This window comes from Taudactylus pleione, unplaced genomic scaffold (assembly GCF_031769625.1).
Source record: "Taudactylus pleione unplaced genomic scaffold, aTauple2 ptg000342l, whole genome shotgun sequence".
Lineage (NCBI taxonomy): Eukaryota > Metazoa > Chordata > Amphibia > Anura > Myobatrachidae > Taudactylus > Taudactylus pleione.
In genome coordinates, this window is record NW_028284743.1 from 13,521 (window position 1) to 37,500 (window position 23,980).

Genomic DNA, 23,980 nt, shown 5'->3' on the forward strand with positions numbered 1-23,980 from the left:
GTCGGGAGAGACATAGGAGAAAGAGGGGGACCTGCTAGAGAGAGAGGAGTAATAGGGGGAAATGGGATATATAGGAATAGGGAAAGACAGTATACAGGAGGAATAGGGGAGACAGGATGAATAAGGACAGACAGCAGTTTAGGTATAGGGAGAGATGAGAGGTGAATAGGGGAAACAGAAAAGAGAGAGAAGAAATCAGGGGAGATGGAAGAGAGAGTAAGAGGAGGAGGAATATGGTGAGATGAGAGACAGAAGGAAACTAATGGTGGAGATGGCAGAGAGAGATACCTTATGTAGTTTTGGAGTGTGAAGAGAAGGTCTTAAATAGTCAGCGTAAGCAGTCCTCTGTGACGCTGCTGCACTTCTGTCGCTGATGCCCGGGTTTAAGCTACCATTTCATTACCGGCACTATAACCCGGAAGTGCGGCTCTTCTGAATGAGGAGCGGCTCGTGTGGTTCCACCTCCAGGCCAGCAGACTTTCTATATAGCGCGCCGCTCAGGCGCTCACCCTCCCGCTCAGATTAACAATTGTCATGACGTCATCGCGCAATGACGGGGCCGCGCATTAGTGAAAATTCTTTGCTGACTGAGCATGGCACCGCCCAGGAGAGTGTACCACCCAGTAAGCCTGCGCTCAGCCAAACCGGCCCATTTAGCCATTGGCCCTTCTGGCATTTGCCAGAAGTGCCCGATGGCCAGTCCGGCCCTGCCCTACATATATAGTTATGCTTACATTTCCGCAGTGTCCAGAGTGCTGCTTGTTGATCATAAATTCAGAAATTTTATTCTTTCAATATTTAACTTTCCTGCACATTTTGCAAGTCTTACAGCTGTCAAAGCCCTTACTGTGAATGTGACTCTTTACCTACTAAACTATCTCTAAGGTATCTGATAAATAAATTTAGGTATAGTGAGGATTTCATCTGAAAACATTGGGTCCTTCTTAATTTTATTCCAGGGGGCTTTTGTAATGGGTGCAACTTGCAGCCGCTGCGGGGATTTCTGTGAGTTTTCCAGTATTTTTTAAGTGCCAATCATTTTAAAGGCAAAACCAAGCTTAGTTACATTGAGGCCTGCTGTGACTCTATGGGCCGTATTCTCGGAAAGCCGAGATCGACGAAAAGTTCTTGCCAGTGACATAATTTCAGCCAGTGAGAACTTTTCCCGGTATTCAATTGCATAGAGTTTCTACCGTTGCGAAAAGTCGGCGCCTTGTAACCAGCGGACAAGATTCGCCTCTGAACGAAGGCGGAAAAAAGTGCAGAATTGGGGGTTTGGGGTGCAAAGTTGCGACAAAACACCCCTGCAGCCTTGGGACAGTCCCCCAAAGGTAAACTGAAGCAAAAAAAAGTTGAAAAAAACACCCCAAAAAAGTACTTTTGTTTTGGGGGCGAAAAAAAAAACAAAGTTGGGTGACAAACTTAAAAACTATCGAAATTGACTCCAGGGGGTCCCCTATGTATGCCCAAGCTGTTTATTTGATTGCAGGTGTTTGCTGAAGGTGCGTTTTTAAAAAAATTTCTGGGACTAGTTGTTTTCACCCCCCCAAAAAAGCTAAATGCTATTCTTCACCACTTGTGTAAAGACGCTAAATAGCACCAATTGAGAACATTAACCACCCCAAATACCTTCAGCAGGGCTATTCGGGGGTATCCATAGTGATCCCCCATGTCAGTGCTTTTTTTTTGGGGGGTGTCAGGCTGATTTCCCAAAATCTGACAGGACTTTTCGCCGATTTCAGTTTCGCCGGGATGCGTTCTCGCATCCTTTGCAATTGAATAGGGCGAATTGTGGTGACCAGCGTGATACTTTTCCGCAGGCAAAACTAGCGATGACAGCAAAATCTCCGGCATGCGAAAAGTCCGGGACTTTTCGCCGGCAATTGAATACGGCCCTAAATGAAGGAGTAGGAGTAGAATGGAGGGGAGTAGGAGTAGAATGGAGGGGAAGTGCAGGACAAAGTGGGGATGCCAAGCACAGACTAAATAGTGCTTGTTTAACCACTTGCCTGGCATGGTCGCATCAGGTGCGACCACACCAGACTGGACTTTCCCTGACATGGTCACATCTGACACGACCAGTCAGAAAAGCCCACTAGGTGGCTGTGGGAAGCTAATCTTGCCACAGCCACCTATATTAGAGGGTCCTGCCGGTCTCTCTACACCTGCGGCTCCCACTCCTGTATGTTTTCCGATCACTGCTGGCCACAGTGATCAGGACATGGTGGCACCCCCCTCCTGCCACGGCGGCTGCTGTGTCCTGATCGCTGTGGCCAGCAGTAATCGGGCAGCTAGCATCACCCCCTTCACTGGAAGAAGTAGCCGCGGCTCCTGCTGTGTCCCCGGGCAGCCTGCGGGACATACTCCCACTACGGCTGTTGGCCGACAGTCATCACACTAGAAGCAGTAGCCACAGCTCTCAATAGCTGTAGCTGCTGCTATGACCTGTACCCGGAGAGCTGGCAGCGCTCCCGCCCCCTCTTTCCAGTCTCAGCTCCGCCTCTGTCCCCCATGTGTGCCTGTGATCGCGCAGAGTGTTCCACACACATATATATATATATATATATATATATATATATATATATATATTAGAGATGAGCGGGTTCGGTTCACTGAGAACCTTACCCATCCGAACTTTGGGGATCCAAGGCAGATCCGAGGCAAAACGTCATCATACCGCTGTCGGATTCTCGCGGGTTTTGGATTCTATAAAGGTCCCATGATCACCACCATTTTTCATTCTGGCTGTGGAGAGTGAAGAGGGTGGGAGCTGGGACCTGTACTGTGCTGTTGTTGGGGCTGGCTACTGTTGTCCATAAGGGCTGGCTGGCTGTTGTCTATAGAGGGGCTGGCTGTTGTCTATAGAGGGGCTGGCTGGCTGTTGTTGTGTCCATAGGGGCTGGCTGTCGTTGTCCTGTCCATAGGGGCTGGCTGTTGTCCTGTCCATAGGGGATGGCTGGCTGTAGTGCTGTGTTGTCCAGGGGGTGCTCTGTCCTTCTCGGGTGCTCTTCACCCACCGCCAGTGTGAAAATAATAGCCACACTTATCATCACTGCAGGGGTGCTGTGCTGCTGTCTGTTAAGGGGCTGCTGCCTCTTTCAGCAGTTAGCCACACCAGTCATTGGCTTATCTGTGCAGGGGTGCTGTGCTGCTGTCTGTCAAGGGCTGCTGCCCAAAAAATAAAACCAACATTTTTTTTGTGTGCGTGTCAGCCACACCTGGCTGTCACTGTCATCGGCGTAGCTGCGCAGGGGTGCTGTACTGCAGTCTGTCAAGGGCTTTTGTGTGCGTAGTGAGTATGGAGATGGAGGACAGTTACATGACCGGAGAACAAGATCCACATACCAGTCTTGTAGCTGCTGGCAGCAGTCATAATGACGATGCAAGGCCGTCAACGTCATCTATGAAGGCTGATGTACCAGGGCTTAAGTCAGGCCAACTTTTACCCTGTTAAAGCAAAAAAATTTAAAGCTGAGTCAGCTTTAGAGAAACAAAAAATTCACTACATGAAGTGGCAAGGAAAGGATAAGGCCTCTGCCTTTATTATTGACTGGTAGGTATAGTGATGATTTAAGCCTCTCTGCTTGTAGAAGATGTACAAAAAAAATAAAAATTGTTTAGACGAGTAAGACACCGGAACCAATCGTGTGCTCTGAAAAATCACAAATCTGCGAGGAGAGTCCAAGTGTGCCTGCTGTTGCCATGTGTGAGCCTGACCTTTCTAGTAATACTGTACTTGAAGAGGATCCTCCTTCCACCATTTGTGTGCCTTCTTCTGAAGTAGAAATCGATGATGCTTCTGTGGAATTGTACGAGGAGGATGAGGAGGATATTTATGTAGTTGGCGATTAGAAAAAGGATGATGAGGATGTTGATGACGATGAGGATGTTGATGGTGAGGATGTTTGTGTAAAAACTATAAATCAGGCAACAGTTGTTGCCCATGGTGGGAAAAATCCCATTGTTGCCATGCCTGGACAAAGGACCAAAAAATCCACTTTTCATGTGTGGAATTATTTAATTCAAGTACAACCAAACAATTGACTATCACACAATCCATTGCATTGGCAAACAAGTATGACAGCAAACACCCAGTTGCACAGCAGATTACTGAAGCCATAACAGCTATGCTGGTATTAGATATGCATCCAGTGTGCACCATTAATGCAGTGGGTTTTGCCCAGTTAATGGAGGTCCTGTGTCCCCGCTACAATGTGCCTTCTAGATTCCACTTCTCTAGAACAGCAAATCCCAATCTGTACAAGGGCATTAAAAAAAAACATATTAATGTCCTCCGAATTGCCATTGTGCCCACTGTCCACTTAATCACAGATATGTGGACAAGTGAGACAGGGCAAACTAAAGATTACATGACTGTGACAGCCCACTGGGTAGGTGTATTGCCTCCAACAGTGCAAACAGCAGCAGCAGCTAAGAAATGCCAGCTCATTCAGAGGCAGGCTACTCTGTGTATCATCGGTTTCAGTAAGAGGCATACCGCTGAGAACCTCCTAGAGAAACTCAGGGAAATCATTGCAAAATGGCTTACCCCACTTGGACTCTCCTCGGGATTTGTAATTTCTGACAATGCCAGCAATATTGTGCGAGCATTACATGTGGGCGAATTCAATCACTTCCCAATTTACAGGGGCGTGCAGGAGAGGCTCTTGGTGGCCCAAAAGATTTCTGGGCATTTTCGACATTCAGCAACTGCGTGTCGAAGATTGCAGCACCAGCGAGAACTGTTGAATTTGCCATGCCATCATCTGAAGCAAGAGGTAGTAACTAGGTGGAATTCTACCCTCTACATGCTTCAGCAGATGGAGGAGCAGAAAAAGGCCATCCAAGGCTACACTATGGCCTATGACATAGGGAGAGGAGCGGGAATGCACCTGAGTCAGGTCATTCCCCTAATCAGACTTTTGCAAAAGCAGCTGGAGAAACTGAAGGAGGTGCTGAAACGGAGTGATTCCGTTAAGTATGTGGGACTTGTAGATCAAGCCCTTCATTCGCTGTGACAGGAGCCATGGGTCGGCAATCTCTTAAAATCAGATCACTATATTTTGGCGACCATACTTGATCCTAGGTTTAAGTCATACCTTGTGTCTTTCTTTCCAACGGACATAAATCTGAAAGGATGCAAAGAGCTGGTGGTGAAAAAACTCAGCTCAAGCTGAACGTAACATGGCAGCATTTCCTCCTTCAGTTTCTACAGCTGCCAGGAAAAAACTACATTTTCCTAAGAGACCCACTGCTGGTGGTGATGCAGATCAGTCAGCAAAATCTAATGACAATTGGTTGGGTCTGGAAGAACTGCCTACAATGAGTGACATGTCTACCGTGACTTTGTCTGATACGGTCACCATTCAGAGAATGGTGGATGACTATTTTAGGGATAGCATCCAAATAGGCATGTCAGACAGGCCGTTTCACTACTGGCAGGAAAAAGAGGCAATTTGGAGTCCTTTACACAAACTGGCTTTGCTGTACTTAAGTTGCCCACCCTCCAGAGTTTTCAGCACAGCCGGGAACCTTGTCAGTGATGATCGTCGAAGGTTACTTCCCCAAAATGTGGAAAAGATGATGTTCATCAAAATGAATTACAAATTTCACGAGGATGACCTTTACCAGAACTTAAGTCCAAAAAATACATTAGCGTCTGACTCTGTAATGGTGGATTCCAGCGGGGACGAATTCATATTGTGTGAAGAAGAGGAGGATGCACATACTGATGGGGATGACGATGATGATGTATTGTAAGCTAGTTTGTGTATGGGATCATTGCCACCAATGTCCACTGGGCATTGGCTGCTTGTTTTGTGGGGGGTCCAAACAAACCAATCATTTCAGCCACAAGTGGTAGTCCCTGTCGCTGAAATGATTGATTTGTTAAACTGTGAATGTCCTGTTTCATATATATACAACGTAAGGGTGGGTTGGAGGGCCCAAGGACAATTCCATCTTGCACCTTTTTCCTTTCCATTATGTACTGTTTGGAGCATTGCTGCCTGACATTTTTAATGTTATAGTTTATGAATGTCCAGAAATTGTAATGGCCACAGACAGCATCTCTTGAATGCCCCCTTCATTTTTATTAATAGAAAATTCTGAACCAATTGCTGCTTGTTGTGTCAACCTGACGGCACAAGTTACACAACAGTGACATTCAGCCAAGGGTTCTCAGCCCTTAAGGCTGCTACAAGGCCCAAAGGCTGCATCCTGCTTCACGGCCCAAAGGCCAGCTGTCGTCACTCCTCACCAGCCCTCAAGGCTGTAATGGCCACAACTTGCCAAGAGTTCTAGGCCTCAAGGCTGTTGCAGGACTAATCATAGATGTGTATTCCACTACTACTCAGCCCGGAGGCTGCATCAACAATTAACTATCAGCTATCAATTCTTCAGCCAGGGGCTGCACCAATTATCAATTCAGCCAGGGGCTGCACCAATTATCAATTCTTAAGCCAGAGGCTGTGCCAATTATCAATTCTTCAGCCAGTGAGGGTCTGCACCACCAGTTATCAATTCAGCCTGGGGTTGCACCAATTATCAATTCTTCAGCCAGCCAGGGGCTGCACCAATTATCAATTCAGCCAGGGGCTGCACCAATTATCAATTCTTCAGCAAAGGGCTGCACCAATCCTACAGCCAGGGGCTGCACCAATTATCAATTCTTCAGCCAGGGGCTTCACCACCAATTATCAATTCTTCAGCCAGGAGCTGCAACACCAATTATCAATTCTTCAGCAAGGGGATGCACCACCAAATATCAATTCATCAGCCAGGGGCTGCACCACCAATTATCAATTCTTCAGCCAGCCAGGGGCTGAACCACCAATTATCAATTCTTCAGCCAGGGGCTGCACCACCAATTATCAATTCTTCAGCCAGGGGCTGCAACACCAATTATCAATTCTTCAGCCTGGGGCTGCACCACCAATTATCAATTCTTCAGGCTCCAGGGGCTGTACCACTAATTATCAATTCTTCAGCCAGGGGTACACCACCAATTATCAATTCTTCAGCCAGGGGCTGCAACACCAATTATCAATTCTTTAGCCAGGGGCTGCACCACCAATTATCAATTCTTCAGCCAGCCAGGGGCTGTACCACCAATTATCAATTCTTCAGCCAGGGGCTGCACCACCAATTATCAATTCTTCAGCCAGGGGCTGCAACACCAATTATCAATTCTTCAGCCTGGGGCTGCACCACCAATTATCAATTCTTCAGGCAGCCAGGGGATGCACCACCAATTATCAATTCTTCAGCCAGGGGTACACCACCAATTATCAATTCTTCAGGCAGCCAGGGACTGCACCACTAATTATCAATTCTTCAGCCAGGGGTACACCACCAATTATCAATTCTTCAGCTAGGGGCTGCAACACCAATTATCAATTCTTTAGCCAGGGGCTGCACCACCAATTATCAATTCTTCAGTCAGCCAGGGGCTGCACCACCAATTATCAATTCTTCAGCCAGGGGCTGCACCACCAATTATCAATTCTTCAGCCAGGGGCTGCAACACCAATTATCAATTCTTCAGCCAGGGGCTGCACCACCAATTATCAATTCTTCAGCCAGGAGCTGCAACACCAATTATCAATTCTTCAGCCAGGGGATGCACCACCAATTATCAATTCATCAGCCAGGGGCTGCACCACCAATTATCAATTCTTCAGCCAGGGGCTGCAACACCAATTATCAATTCTTCAGCCTGGGGCTGCACCACCAATTATCAAATCTTCAGGCAGCCAGGGACTGCACCACTAATTATCAATTCTTCAGCCAGGGGTACACCACCAATTATCAATTCTTCTGCCAGGGGCTGCAACACCAATTATCAATTCTTTAGCCAGGGGCTCCACCAATTATCAATTCTTCAGCCAGCCAGGGGCTGCACCACCAATTATCAATTCTTCAGCCAGGGGCTGCACCACCAATTATCAATTCTTCAGCCTGGGGCTGCAACACCAATTATCAATTCTTCAGCCTGGGGCTACACCACCAATTATCCAATTCTTCAGCCATCCAGGGGCTGCACCAATTATCAAATCAGCCAGGGGCTGCACCAATTATCAATTCTTCAGCAAAGGGCTGCACCAATCCTACAGCCAGGGGCTGCACCAATTATCAATTCTTCAGCCAGGGGCTTCACCACCAATTATCAATTCTTCAGCCAGGAGCTGCAACACCAATTATCAATTCTTCAGCCAGGGGCTGCACCAATTCTACAGCCAGGAGCTGCACCAATTATCAATTCTTCAGCCAGGGGCTGCACCACCAATTATCAATTCTTCAGCCAGGAGCTACACCACCAATTATCAATTCTTCAGCCAGGGGATGCACCACCAATTATCAATTCTTCAGCCAGCCAGGGGCTGCACCACCAATTATCAATTCTTCAGCCAGGGGCTGCAACACCAATTAGCAATTCTTCAGCCAGGGGCTGCAACACCAATTATCAATTCTTCAGCCTGGGGCTGCACCACCAATTATCAATTCTTCAGGCAGCAAGGGGCTGCACCACCAATTATCAATTCTTCAGCCAGGGGCTGCACCACCAATTAACAATTCTTCAGCCAGGGGCTGCAAAACCAATTATCAATTCTTTAGCCAGGTGCTGCACCACCAATTATCAATTCTTCAGCCAGCCAGGGGCTGCACCACCAATTATCAATTCTTCAGCCAACCAGGGGCTGCACCACCAATTATCAATTCTTCAGCCAGTCAGGGGCTGCACAACCAATTATCAATTCAGCCAGGGGCCGCACCAATTATCAATTCTTCAGCCAGCCAGGGGCTGCACCAATTATCAATTCAGCCAGGGGCTGCACCAATTATTAACTCTTCAGTCAGGGGCTGCACCAATTATTAACTCTTCAGCCAGGGGCTGCACCAATTATCACTTCTTCAGCCAGGGGCAGCACCAATTATCAATTCTTCAGCCAGGGACTGCACCAATTATCAAGTATCAACTCTTCTTACTTCAGTCAGTGGCTGCGCCAACTATCAAATAAACAAAAAAAGACCCAGGTGCTTCTTTGAGTAAAGATTCAAATTATCTCCTACGACTGAATGAGGTAGTCAACCTCATAAAGAGAAAATAGATAATATATAAAAGCAGTCGTGGTGATAATTTGGTAACAATTAAACATCCAAGTCAATATACAAGACCTAAAAGGTTTTTATTAAGAAACATAAATCGCACACAAAATATCTAACATGTGCTGCAATAAAAAATAGAACAATGCCTATTATCATTAATATAAAACAGTTTTAACAACCTGCAATAACAGCATGACAATGCAAGTAATATAATCATTGTAAGAACCCCTGCTGTTTGAAAGGGTAAATACGACAGGATATCCAGAAACGGACTCCAACATATAATGAAGAAAAGTAACTGGGAGGGGGGGAGAGCAGTCGGGGGAAGTTGGACTACCCCAATATCTCCCTGGTAATTGCGCTCAACCTCAGTATAGCAGGGAGCGACTCGGTTGGTAGACACAGAGTTATTGACCAATGTTGGGGGTGAAAAGTACCTCAGTATGTCCTGTCTGCTCCGGCAGAGACTATGGACTGAATAGTAAAGGATTCCTCCGTGTGAGCTCGTCCGCTCCAGCAAGAGTGGTAAATAACTCCCAGGTACTTCTCACAGCGTGCCTCCTGCTCCTGTTGTTATGGGGCATTAGCATCAGGTGAGGAAGTGGTCTCCATCCACTCTGCTCGCGCCAGCTCAAATGAATGTGCAGGCACGGGCGTGAAGGGTAATCACCTGATGTCTGTAGGGCAGCTGACTTGCGGAGGTCCGAGTCAAAAAGGGAGCCTAGTTGCCATAAAGGTGCAACAGTATGAGCTGGATCCTGGCAGTCCCAAGGGGTACAAGCAGTACCTACGCGTTTCAACGTCAAAGGCGTCTTTGTCAAGGCAGATGCATTGTAGTACATTTCTACAGCTTAAATAGTATTCCAAAGACATTAATTAATTGCAGCTTTGTCTGATTAAAACCAATTGACTTGGATAGTTTGTTTCCATAACAGGAAAATCAATGAGAGACGTCAGAGGAAAGAGACAGCACACTAAATGCAAGAATTCCCTTATATCAATTTACAATTGTTCTAAATAAAATTAAATAAAATAAAATAAAGTATTATTTATAAATGAATGGAATATATTGAATATAAAGCAACTCATAATACACATATAGAATGCTCCTAGTGCAAGGTGTTTTTATTTCTTACACATTTCCATTCTGATTTTCTATATATATATATATATATATATATATATATATATATGTGTGTGTATTTATATTCACCACCCGTCATACTAGGCTCTAGGATTTATTTATTTTTTTAACAAACATGGCAAGTAATAAACTCAGTCTGATATCTAATAGGAAAAAGGGGGGGGGGGGTTAGGAATAAATTAGTTAATTAATTAACCCATTCTGCTACACATTTAAGTAATCTCACCTTAATAAGGCACAAATATTCTATTATATTAAATTATTTTTCAAAATCAAAGTACCTAGGATTCCTAGAAACCATACATCTGATACTCAGTTTCACTTTGAATTACCAAAGAAGCATATATCAATAGACACAATGCATGAGTAAATACTAGCTCAGATAAAAGGAAAACAGGGATGGGACAGTCAAGTATAACAAAGAACTTACTAATCAAACATAAAACAAGCGCAAAAAGAGAGATGGTATGTATTATCAATTATCAATTCTTCAGCCTGGGGATGCACCACCAATTATCAATTCTTCAGGCAGCCAGAAGTTGCACCACCAATTATCAATTCTTCATCCAGGGGTACACCACCAATTATCAATTCTTCAGCCAGGGGCTGCAACACCAATTATCAATTCTTTAGCCAGGGGCTGCACCACCAATTATCAATTCTTCAGCCAGCCAGGGGCTGCACCAATTATCAAATCAGCCAGGGGCTGCACCAATTATAAATTCTTCAGCCAGGGGCTGCACCAATTCTACAGCCAGGAGCTGCACCAATTATCAATTCTTCAGCCAGGGGCTGCACCACCAATTATCAATTCTTCAGCCAGGACCTACACCACCAATTATCAATTCTTCAGCCAAGGGCTGCAACACCAATTATCAATTCTTCAGCCTGGGGCTGCACCACCAATTATCAATTCTTCAGCCAGGGGCTGCACCACCAATTATCAATTCTTCAGCCAGGGGCTGCAACACCAATTATCAATTCTTTAGCCAGGGGCTGCACCACCAATTATCAATTCTTCAGCCAGCCTGGGGCTGCACCACCAATTATCAATTATTCAGCCAACCAGGGGCTGCACCACCAATTATCAATTCTTCAGCCTGGGGCTGCACCACCAATTATCAATTCTTCAGGCAGCCAGGGGCTGCACCACCAATTATCAATTCTTCAGCCAGGGGCTGCACCACCAATTATCAATTCTTCAGCCAGGGGCTGCAACACCAATTATCAATTCTTTAGCCAGGGGCTGCACCACCAATTATCAATTCTTCAGCCAGCCAGGGGCTGCACCACCAATTATCAATTATTCAGCCAACCAGGGGCTGCACCACCAATTAGCAATTCTTCAGCCAGCCAGGGGCAGCACCAATTATCAATTCAGCCAGGGGCTGCACCAATTATTAACTCTTCAGCCAGGGGCTGCACCAATTATCAAATCTTCAGCCAGGGGCAGCACCAATTATCAATTCTTCAGCCAGGGACTGCACCAATTATCAATTCTTCAGCCAGGGGCTGCACCAATTATCAAGTATCAACTCTTCTTACTTCAGTCAGTGGCTGCGCCAACTATCAACTATCAATTCTTCAATCTTCAAAGGGTACGCCAACCATCATCTTTGCACAGTCCTCAACTCTATTGATGAATCAGTTTTGAGCCAGCTAGCTGGATGCAACCTTTTGGCCCTTTAACTAGATGAAAAAAAATCAATATTATGAGCTGCCAGGTGGTCAAAATTGACTGGAGACGAGTGGAAATAAATGTTACTGAGGTTAATAATACTGTAGGAACAAATAAAGGCCAATTTTATATGTACAGTATACTTATATGTATATAAGTATATACAGTATATGTGTGTGTATATATATATATATATATATATATACTGTATATATATATATATATATATATATATATATTTATCTATATTAGGGGTGTGCACCGGCCACTTTTCGTGTTTTGTGCTTTGGTTTTGGATCTGGATTGGTTTTGCCAAAACCACCCTTCCGTGTTTTGGGTTCTGGGTTTTGTGTTTTGGATTTGTATTTTTTTGAAAAAAAGCATAAAAACAGCTAAAATCACAGAATTTGTGGGTTTTTATGCTCCTATTCAATTATTAACCTCAATAACCTTAATTTCCACTAATTTCCAGTCTATTCTGAACACCTCACACCTCACAATATTGTTTTTATGGCCAAAAGGTTGCACCGAGGTAGCTGGATGACTATGCTAAGCGACACGAGTGGGCGGCACAAACACGTGGCCCATCTAGGAGTGACACTGCAGTGGCAGACAGGATGGCAGTTTGAAAAACTAGGCCCCAAACAGTACATACTGCAAAGAAAAAAAAGAGGTGCAAGATGGAATTGTCCTTGGGCCCTCCCACCCTTATGGTTGTATAAATAGGACATGCACACTTTAACAAACCAATAATTTCAGCGCCAGGGTCTGCCACATGACTGTGGCTGAAATGATTGGTTCGTTTGGGCCCCCACAAAACAAGCTGGCAATTAATGTGTCCCTGCACAAACTGGCTCTACGGAGGCAAGATGTCGTCCTCATCCTCCTCATCCACCGATTCCTTGGATAAAACAGGAAAAAGGGATTTAGGTGTCCCTGGACTGCTTACGGTCTTTGCCAAAATTTCTGAACTTGACAGTAACTTTTTATGAACGCGCTGCAGGTGCCGTATAAGGGAGGTTCCTAGGTGGTTAACGTCCGTACCCCTACATATTTCACCTTTACATATGGTACATATGGCAAGACAGTTGTTGTCTGGATTTGGATAGAAATATTGCCACACCAAAGAGGTGGAATGTTTGGTCTTCTGCCCAGGCATGACCGTGATGGGCTTTTTCATCCCACGGACAACAACTGTCTCCCCCGGAGCCTGATTTAAACAAACCACATCACCATCAGAATCCTCCTCGCCAACTTCCTCCTCAGCGCCAGCTACACCAGTATCCTCATCCTGTTGTACTTCAACAGTGACATCTTCAATTTGCATATCAGCAAGTGGACTGTGGGTGCTCCTTTCAGCACTTGCAGGGGGCGTGCAAATGGTGGAAAGAGTCACCTCTTCCCGTCCAGTGCTGGGAAGGTCAGGCATCGCAACCGCCACCACACTTGGACTCTCCTTGGGGATTTGTGATATCTTCTTAGAACGCACAGTTCTTCGCTGTGCTTTTGCCAGCTTAACTCGTTTGATTTTTTTAAGCGGGAGGAGGACTTCCATCGTCATGTGAAGCTGAACCACTAGTCATGAACATAGGGAAAGACCTTAGCCGTTCCTTGCCACTCCATGTCATAAATGGCATATTGGCAAGTTTACGTTTCTCTTCAGATGATTTAAATGTTTTTTTAAGGACATTTTCCTGAACTTTGTCATTTGGGATTGTATGTGCCCTCTACTATGACATTGGGCATCGGCCTTGGCAGACGACGTTGATGGCATGTTATCGTCTATGTCATGACTAGTGGCAGCAGCTTCAGCACTAGGAGGAAGTGGTTCTTGATCTTTCCCTATTTTATTTTTATCGGAGAAAGTTTGGTCCTCCATTTATGTTATATTGATTTGATATATACGTGCGGCTAAGGCGCACACAAACACAGAAAATATTTTTTTATTTTTGCTGGAGAGTAGTGCACTTTGTGGGTTACAACACCCTTTAAGAAATGAGCCAGCCGGCCCTTTACTTATGGGACACAGGCGCACGCTTGGCGCTGCTCCTTTGTTGATGCACGTGCAGCTACAGCCCACACAATTCACAAACACAGAAAATATTTTTTTATTTTGTTTGGAGTGCCCTTTGGGGTTACAGCACCCTTTAATGGACAAGCCAGCCGGCCTTTTACTTATGGGACACAGGCGCACGCTTGGCGCTGCTCCTTTGTTGATGCACGTGCAGCCACAGTGCACACAATTCACAAACACAGAATTTTTTTTTTATTTTGTTTGGAGTGCCCTTTGGGGGTTACAGCACCCTTTAGCGGTCAATCCAGCCGGCCCTTTATTTATGGGACACAGGCGCACGCTTGGCACTACTTTGTTGATGCACGTGTGGCTACTGCGCACACAATTCACAAACACAAAAAAATATATTTTTTTATTTTGTTTGGAGTGCCCTTTGGGGGTTACAGCACCCTTTAATGGACAAGCCAGCCGGCCTTTTACTTATGGGACACAGGTGCACGCTTGGCACTACTTTGTTGATGCACGTGCAGCCACAGTGCACACAATTCACAAACACAGAAAAAATATAATTTTTTTTGCACTTTGGGGGGAGCACCCCTGATGGACAGAGCACCCCCTGAACAACACTACAGCACCCTTTTAGGACTGGGACACTGCACAGGACTTTGGAGTGGACACAGCCCCTATGGACAACTGACTGCACAACACAGTCCAGCCACCCCCTATGGACTTTGAAGTAGTGGACACAGCCCCTATGGACAACAGCAGCACAGCGCAGCACAGCACAACACTACACTGCACTACACTACACTACACTACACAGCCCAGCCAGCCCTAACTCCCACCCTCCCTCTTCACCGTCCACAAAAGAGTGAGAAAATGGCGCCGACGCGGGTACCTTATATAGGATCCAAAAACCGCGAGACCTGGAAGGCGGGATGATGACGTTTTGCCTTGATTTCAGATCCGTGTCAGGCGGGAAAAGTCGAGCCTGACTCGGATCGGCCTCGGATCTGGGGGGCTCGGATTTCAGAAATCCGAACCCGCTCACCCCTAATATATATATATATATATATATATATATATATACATATGTGTGTGTGTGTATATGTATATATATATATATATATATGTGTGTATATACAGGTTTTTTCAATCACTTAACTGGCATAGTCACATGTAATGCGACCATGCCAGCCTGCTCTTTCTCCTGGCATTAGCAGAGGAGATTCATTCTGCACAAGTGCAGTACAGATCTCCTCTGTCTCCCCATACCCCCTGCCAGTATCACGCCTAAGAATGCCGTGCGAACAGCATTCTGGGGCGCATGCGCCGTTGGTAAAAGTGTTTGGGGGGGAACATAATCCCCTCCAAGCGCCAGTGTGCAGAAATCAGCCGCAGCAGATGGGACTGATGATCGGTTCCCCCTGCCCCACGCTCCACTGCACTCTGCAAATGTGAGGTGGTGGGGCTAGATCTGTGGGGAGGTAACGGGAAGTGGCATCTTTTGGCCCTGGGGGGTAGAGAGGGGTCTATGTCAAAGGTACCTAATATACCTAGGGGGGTGGGGGTTGTTATTGCTCGGGATCTTTTGACACTGGGGGGGCGATTTTTGATGGGGTGGGACGATAAATTACAATGGGAGCCTATGGACAGGGGAGTTGGGGGGGGGATGCAAAACATCCCCTAATTATATTTTTTTTAATAAAATATATGAATAGATTTTAAAAAATACTTTTTAAACTTAATTAAATTAAAAAAAAAGACAATTTCTGTGCGCTTTTCACAAAAAGAATTCAACAGTTAAGTGGTTAAATGGCAGCATGCAGCCCAGCCTACAATAATTTGATTTGTGACACGACCACCAACCTGTGGCACCCCTGTTGCTTCTCCATGACACCCTGGTGTTTCATGGCACCCAGTTTGGAAACCATTGGTCTAAAAAGTGGGCTAAACTATTCATTCTAATTAAGTTGGTGAGAAGACATTATTATCATATTCTAGTCTATCAATCAGAAACACTGTTTGAGTGTAATGTTGTCTCCCATTTTCACAATAGCTAGAAAACATAGGATTATCAATGACCCTATGATGTCTAATGCTGAGATTGACCATTTGTGAATAGGGATTATTGACCCCAAGATTTACGAGCCACCAAAACTAAAGTTTTGTTGATTCCTGGTTCAGAAACTCTGAGAATGTTCTGTCAAATCGGCTGACTTCAGGGCAAACTTACAATGATTTCAGTTCAGTAAATAAAAAGGCAACAGGGTAATGACCTAAACTGTATATAGCTTCACCGTCACATATGTCACTGGGCTCTCAGTGTGTAGTATATGCAACAAAATCAAAGAATAAAAAATATTAGCAAATAATGTAAAATCCTTAATCACACTCTGTGCAGGGTTTTTAAGGAATGCAAGTGAATATCCTATAGAGATGAACTCCACCAAGAGTATTCAGCCACAGTGCGGTAGGGGAACACTCCACCACAAGTAGTCACCGCTGTAAGTGCATAAGATAGCAATAATGCTCACATTATAATAATATCACATGGGGTCGGTGTATAATGTTCTCATAAAGGTTTCTTTAAATATACATAAACACATGTATCCTCTCCTAGATGGGTACAATCACACCACAGAATATGGTATAACAAATGATGCTTACACTATAGCTTACATGGATCCAACAGATACATGCATATCAAGGTTTCTTTAATCCATATGGATGGTCAGACTCACAGAGAGCTCATATGAATGAGAGAAAAGAAACCGCTCATAGTGTAGATGTGCCAGGTAAAAAACACTTTAATAAAATACAAACACATTAATACAGAGGTGGTATTCATACCAGATAGATGTAAAATTGGACCAGCATACACAATAACTAGCACAGAGATAGAGCCCAGGTATTTCTATAACTGGAACTGTTTTGGACCCTCTGTTAGTGAATGGTTAGTAAACCCCTGTTCACTCTTCCTTAGAAACCAAATGGGGCAATTTAGTTAAAATGATGAATCCAGCAGGCCTCAAGCTGGAGCAGTTTATTGGCTGTATCTCCCCCTTTGTTCCAATTGGGGTCAATGATTTTATATTGAATTGTGGCCAGACCATGTTTGAAAAGCTTGAACTGCCTGGAGACCGCCTGGTCCAGTTCCCTGCCAGCTTGCTGGCTGACCTATGGAGGACCATCCTCTCCTTAAACTACCTAGTGGTCTTCCCTATACAGAGAAAACCACGAGGACAGCAAATACAATAGATTACAAACTTACTCCTACAATTCAAAACATGTTGTATGGGGATATGGGTACTGAAATGTAGACGTGTGAGGTAATTGGTACTTTCCATTTAGCTGTCTGTGCATTTATAGCATCCCAGTTTCCTAGACATGAAGGTTCCAATACTATAAAGACAAAATTGGGAACTGACCTTTAATAGCAGAAGTATACTTCACCCCGTTGCCCATCACCCACTCTCCCAGCAGATCCAAATGTATCTTCATACAATGGTGGCAATCAATTTAAACCAATGTCTCAATGCTCTTTACTGCATTTTACTCATGGTATAAACTAGGGATGTGTGCCAACCCCTGTGTTTTGGTTTTGGATCTGTATCTCCTTGTGTTTTGGATCTGGATTTGGTTTTGCCAAAACCGCCCCCCTGCGTGTTTTGGTTTTGGATCTGTATTTGTTCTAAAAACAATCATAAAAACAGCTAAAATCACATCATTTGGGCCTGTTTTTATTCCTACAGTATTATTAACCTCAATAACATTTATTTCCAGTCATTTGCAGTAAATTTTGACCACCTCACAGCTCACAATATTGATTTTTTCATCTAGTTTAGGGCCAAAACGTTGAATCCAGCTCGCTGGCTGACTAAGCTAAGCGACAGCAGTGGGTGGCACTAACATGAGGCAGTTCTGCTTCCAACATGGCACAGAGTGGCATTGCAGTGGTAGACAGGATGGCAGTTTAATAAACTATACGACCCCTAGGAAGTTTAAAACCAAGAATGTTTTCCTTAACTAGGTCAGAGGCTCGATGGAGTTGGAATATGTTTATGGACTGAAGACAGGGAAAGGACGGAAGGATTGATACGTTTTTAATTTATTTATATTAATGTTTGATCCTTAATAAAATTATGAGGGAAGATCAATCTAGGATCAAGTTCTTCAGTTCCTAAAATACATCTTTGATCTGGAAGAGGGTTTTGAATTTTTATACATCTAATAGAAATGAGGTGGCCTTGCTTGTGGAGGTGCTGCTAGAACATACTGTAAACAGACGTTTACTTTGTACTCAGGGAGGTTGTGTTAGTGATAAGGGGACCGATACTTGCTGTTACTATCAGAGGAAAGCAGCCTGTAGTTCTCCGGCTGAAATAGAACTCCCAGCATCTATGATGTTTGCTGGGCCTACTGGAAGTTATTTGTCAACAACAGGTGGCGTGCTTCAGGTTACTGCAGCCTGCTTTACGCACTGTATGTACCATGTAAATATGTATGTATGTGACCAATATACACAACTAATTTTTGTATTAAAAGTATTTGCACTTTATGCACACATCGTGACAGGAAGATGCTCTGTGCTGCTGCTCATATTTGCCCACCCCATCAATTTGGTGGTTCTGAATTAGTTTCTTAACAATGAAAGGGGCATACAGGAGATGCTGTCTGTGGCCATTACAATTTCTGGACATTCATAAACTATACAATTAAAAATGTCAGACAGCAAAACAGCACATAATGCAAAGAAAAGAGATGCAATATGGAATTGTCCTTGGGCCCTCCAACCCACTCCTATGTTGCATATATGAAACAGGACATTCACAGTTTAACAAGCCAATCACTTCAATGACAGGGACTGCCACTTGTGGCTGAAGTGATTGGTCTGTTTGGGTCCCCACAAAACAAGCAGCCAATGTGCTGTGGACATTGGTTGCAATGATCCCATACACAAACTGGCTTTACAACATAGTTAAGATCAGATGTCATCATCGTCATCATCATCCCCATTAGTGTGCATCTTCTTCACACAATATTAATTTGTCCCATGGAATCCACCATTACAGGAGCCTCTGTATTTTTTTGGACTTAATTGCTGGTAAAGGTCTTACTTGTAGAATTTGTAATTCATTTTGATGAACATCATCTTTTCCACATATTGGGGAAGTAACCTCCTACACTGATCACTAACAACTGCGCTGAAAATTCTTTCAGAATACACACTGGAGGGTGGGCAACTTAAGTATAGCAAAGCCAGTTTGTGTAAGGGACTCCAAATTGCCTCTTTTTCCTGCTAGTAGTGAAACGGACTGTCTGAAATGCCTATTTGGTTGCTATCTCTAAAATAATCATCCACCATTCTCTGAAGGGTGACCGTATCAGACAAAGTCATGGTAGACATGTTACTAATTGTAGGCAGTTCTTCCAGACCCAACCAGATGTCATTAGGTTTTGCTGACTTATCTGCATCACTAGCAGTGGGTCTCTTATGAAAAAAGTTTTTCCTAGCTGCCACAGAAATTGAAGGAGATGCTGCCATGTCATGTTCCACTTGAGCTGATAACTTTTTCACCAACAGCTTTCCATCGGAAAGTAAGAGACAAGGTATGACTAAATCCTAGGATCAAGTATGGTCGTCAAAATATAGTGATCTGATTTCAAGAGATTGACTACCCTTGGATCCTTGTGAAGCAAATGAAGGGCTTGATCTACAAGTCCGACATACTTAGTGGAATCACTCCATTTCAGCTTCTCCTTCAGTTTCTCCAGCTGCTTTTGCAAAAGACCTGACTCAAGCTGGCAGTGTCTGAACTAACTTCACATGTGGCAAGTTCAAAGGATTTGAGAACCTTGCACAACACGGAAATTATTTTCCACTGCTCTTGACTAAGATGCATTCCTGCTCCTTTCCCTATGTCATAGCCTTGGATGGCCTTTTGCTGCTCCTCCATCAGCTGAAGCATATGGAGGGTAGAATTCCACCTAGTTACTACCTCTTGCTGATGGCAGGGCAAAATCAACAGTACTTGCTGGTGCTGCAATCTTTGACACGGAGTTGCTGAATGTTGAAAATGTCCCTGAAATTCTTTGGGCCACCACGAGCATCTCCTGCCTGCCCTTGTCATTTTTAAAAAAATGTTGCACCACCAAATTAATGGTGCAAGCAATACATGGGACGTGTTCAAATTCCCCCAGATGTAATGCTCTCACAATATTGGTGGCATTGTCAGAAATCACAAATCCCGAGGTTCTCAGCAGTATGCCTCTTAGTGAAACCGGTGATACACAGAGTAGCCTGCCTCTGAATGAGCTGGCATTTGTTAGATGCTGCTGCTGTTGCTGTTTGCTCTGTTGGAGGCAATACACCTACCCAGTGAGCTGTCACAGTCATGTAATCTTTAGTTTGCCCTGTCCCGCTTGTCCACATATCTGTGCTTAAGTGGACAGTGGGTACAATGACATTTCGGAGGACACTCAGAAGGTTTTTTTTAATGTCCTTGTACAGACTGGGAATTGCTGTTCTAGTGAAGTGGAATCTAGAAGGGACATGGTAGCAGGGACACAGGACCTCAATTAACTGTCTAAAACCCACTGCATTAATGGTGGATACTGGACGCACATCTAATACCAGCATAGCTGTTATGGTGTCTGTAATCCTCTGTGCAACTGGGTGACTGCTGTCATACTTGTTCCCCCATGCAAAGGATTGTTTGACAGTCAATTGTTTTGTTAAACTACTAAAAGTAGTCTGGGATGAAGATCCACTCACAGCAGCAGCAGCAACAGTCGTAGCACTCAAGGATCCTTCTGAAGAATCACGGATAGGAGAGGAGTCAAACATGCTTATGAAATTGGATGCAGCAGGACTACTTCCAATCATGATTGAGGATGTTGATGATGCAGATGTTGGTGGTGGAGATTGCAGGTGCTTGGATCTAACAGAGAGAAGGGAGCAGCTAGGTGACGCTGGACTGATTGTTAAATTTTTAGCCAAAGTTTCTGAATTTTGCATACACTTTGAAATTTGATGAATGGGCTGCAAGTGACATAACAGGGAGGAGGTTCCTAGATGGTTAAGGTACTTACCTCTACTCACTCTTGCTTGGCAAACATTACAGATGGCTTGACAACTGTTGTCCAGATTTGGGTGGAAATAATTCCACACATGAGAAGTGAATATTTTGGTCTTTTGCCCCGGCATGACAATGGGCTTTTTCATACCATGGGCAACAACTGTTGCCTGATTTACACAAACAACATCCTCAGCATCAACATCCTCATCATCAACATCCTCATCATCCTTGTTAGCTCCAACTACAGAAATATCCTCCTCATCCTCCTGGTGCAATTCCACAGAAGCATCCTCGATTTCTACGTCAGCATGTTGACTTGTGCTGCTCATCCCCACATTGGCAGAGGGCACACAAATGGTGGAAGGTGGATTCTCTTCAAGTACAGTATTAGAAAGGTCAGGCTCACACATGGCAACCGCGGACACACTTGGACTCTCCTCGGGGATCTGTGACTTTTTTCTGAGCACACAGTTGATTCATGAGTCTTAGCGATTTTAATTATTTTGACACTTCTACAGGGAGAAGGGCTTACATCATCATAAGATGCAGAACCACCAGTCATAAATAAAGGCCAAGGCCTTATCCTTTCCTTGCCACTTCGTGTAGTAAATAGCATATTGACAAATTTTTGTTTCTCTGTAGCTAACTTAGCTTTTATTTTTTGTTTATTTAACACTGTAAAACATTGCTTGTTTGATTTTAAATGCTCTGACTTAAGCCCTTGGGCATCGGCCTTCGTAGATGACATTGACGGCCTTGCATCATCATCATGACTGCTGGCAGCAGCTGCAAGACTGGTATGTGGTTCCTGCTTTCCTCTCTTCCATATCAACAAACTTACACTGCTGTCTCAACAGCAGTGTCACCGAATAATATTTTTTTTAACACTGGGGAAAAGCACCCCTGAATGAGGCAGTAGCCCCTTGATGAACAACACAGACAGCACCTCTTCTTTATGCACAATAAAGCAACTCTGCTGAGTGCGGACAGACAACCTGCAGAGTCACAAATACGTTGGCGATAAACTGTGGTCTGGCCGGCAGTGTCACCAAACAATAATAGCGCACACACACACAAAAAAAGTATTTTATTTTTTTGGGATTGATAATATTCATTTTATTTAACTTTAATTTTTTTAACACTGGGGAAGAGCAGCCCTGAATGAGGCAGCAGCCCCTTGATGAACAACACAGAGAGCACCTCTTCTTTATGGACAACAAAGCACCCCTACCGAGTGCGGACAAACCATCTGCAGAGTCACAAATACGTGGAAGATAAACTGCGGCAGTGTCACAAACAATAATAGCGCAGTTAAGTTGCTAACGCACACACACAAAAGAAGGAAAAAAAGTACTAAAATGGGGCCGATCGTGGGGACCTTTATATAATCCAAAACCCGCGAGAATCCGACAGCGGGAGGATGATGTTTTGCCTCGTTTTGAGATCTGAGTCACGCGGGAAAACCCGAGCCTGTCTTGGATCCGACTCGGAATTGCAATGTTCGCATGGAGAACCGGACCCGCTCATCTCTAATATACACATACAGTACACAGTGGCAGGTGGGGAGTTTCACTGGGGCAGCACACCTGTCAAACCGTTATGCAGGTGGCCTAAGGTGATCTCAGGGAGGACAAAATGAAGATAATAATATGTAGTTTATCTTTTGAGCTTGTCTAGATATGCTTCACAATCTATTGGTGTATTTATCATTATAGGTGAGCAGGAGCAGCTATTATTTACTTTAATATTTATTTTTTATTTTTTAGTTATGAATTGAAAGCATTTGTGTAACATTATTTTAGGCTTGATATATTGAATATTGCTGTATCTAGATTCAATGTTTGAGTATTATATAATTGTGTTAATTATTTTAGTTTACAAATGCTGTTTATAGTAGAGATGAGCGAGTTTGGATCTCAGAGATCCGAACCCACCTGCCTACCCCGGATTCCTGACCCGAGGCAAAACCTCGCGACCCCTCTGTCGAGTCGCAAAGTTTTATTTTTAGCGGGCTTAACGCTGATTGGCTGATAGAGCCGTCTGTCACGGTTCTCAGCCAATCAGCGTTAAGCCCATTGAAAACAGCACAATCAAGAAAAAGAAGATGGCACCAGCCATCCCCCGCCGCCTGACACTGCCAGCACCCCCCGCTGCCGACACCCCCACTGGCAGCATCCCCCGCTACCGACATCACCGCTGCCAACACTCCTGCACTGCTGTCCAACATACCGAGGACACCGTCAGCGACCCCCACACTGCTGACACTGCCGACACTCCCACACTGAGGACACCACCAGCACCCCTGCACTGCTGTCACAGTCAGCAAACCTGCACTGAGGACACCGCTAGCACCCCCGCTCTGCCGACACCCTGCATTGAGAACACCCCTGCACTGCCGACACAGTCAGCAAACCTGCAATGAGGACACCGCTGGCACCCCCGCACTGCCGACACAGCCAGCAAACCTGCACTAAAGACACCGCTGGCACCCCCACACTGCTGACACAGCCAGCAAATCTGCACTACAGACACCGCTGGCACCCCCGCACTGCTGACACAATCAGCAAACCTGCACTAAGACACCACTGGCACCCCCGTACTGCCGACACAGCCAGCAAACCTGCACTAAGACACCACTGCACCCCCGCACTGCCGACACAGCCAGCAAACCTGCACTAAAGACACTGCTGGCACCCCGCTCTGCCAACATCACCGGTACCCTTCACTGAGGACACTGCCAGCACCGCAGCACTGCCATTCCATGTAATGAGGACACCGTCAGCAACCCCAGTCTGCCGACACTGCTGTCACAGTAAGTGCACTATTGGTGTATCCAACCCACACTGTATAACACACTGTATCCGTGTTGGAAATTAGAAACTGAACTGCCACATGTTAGTGCCACCCACTGTGTCACTTAGCTTAGTCAGCCAGCTAGCTGGATGCAACCTTTT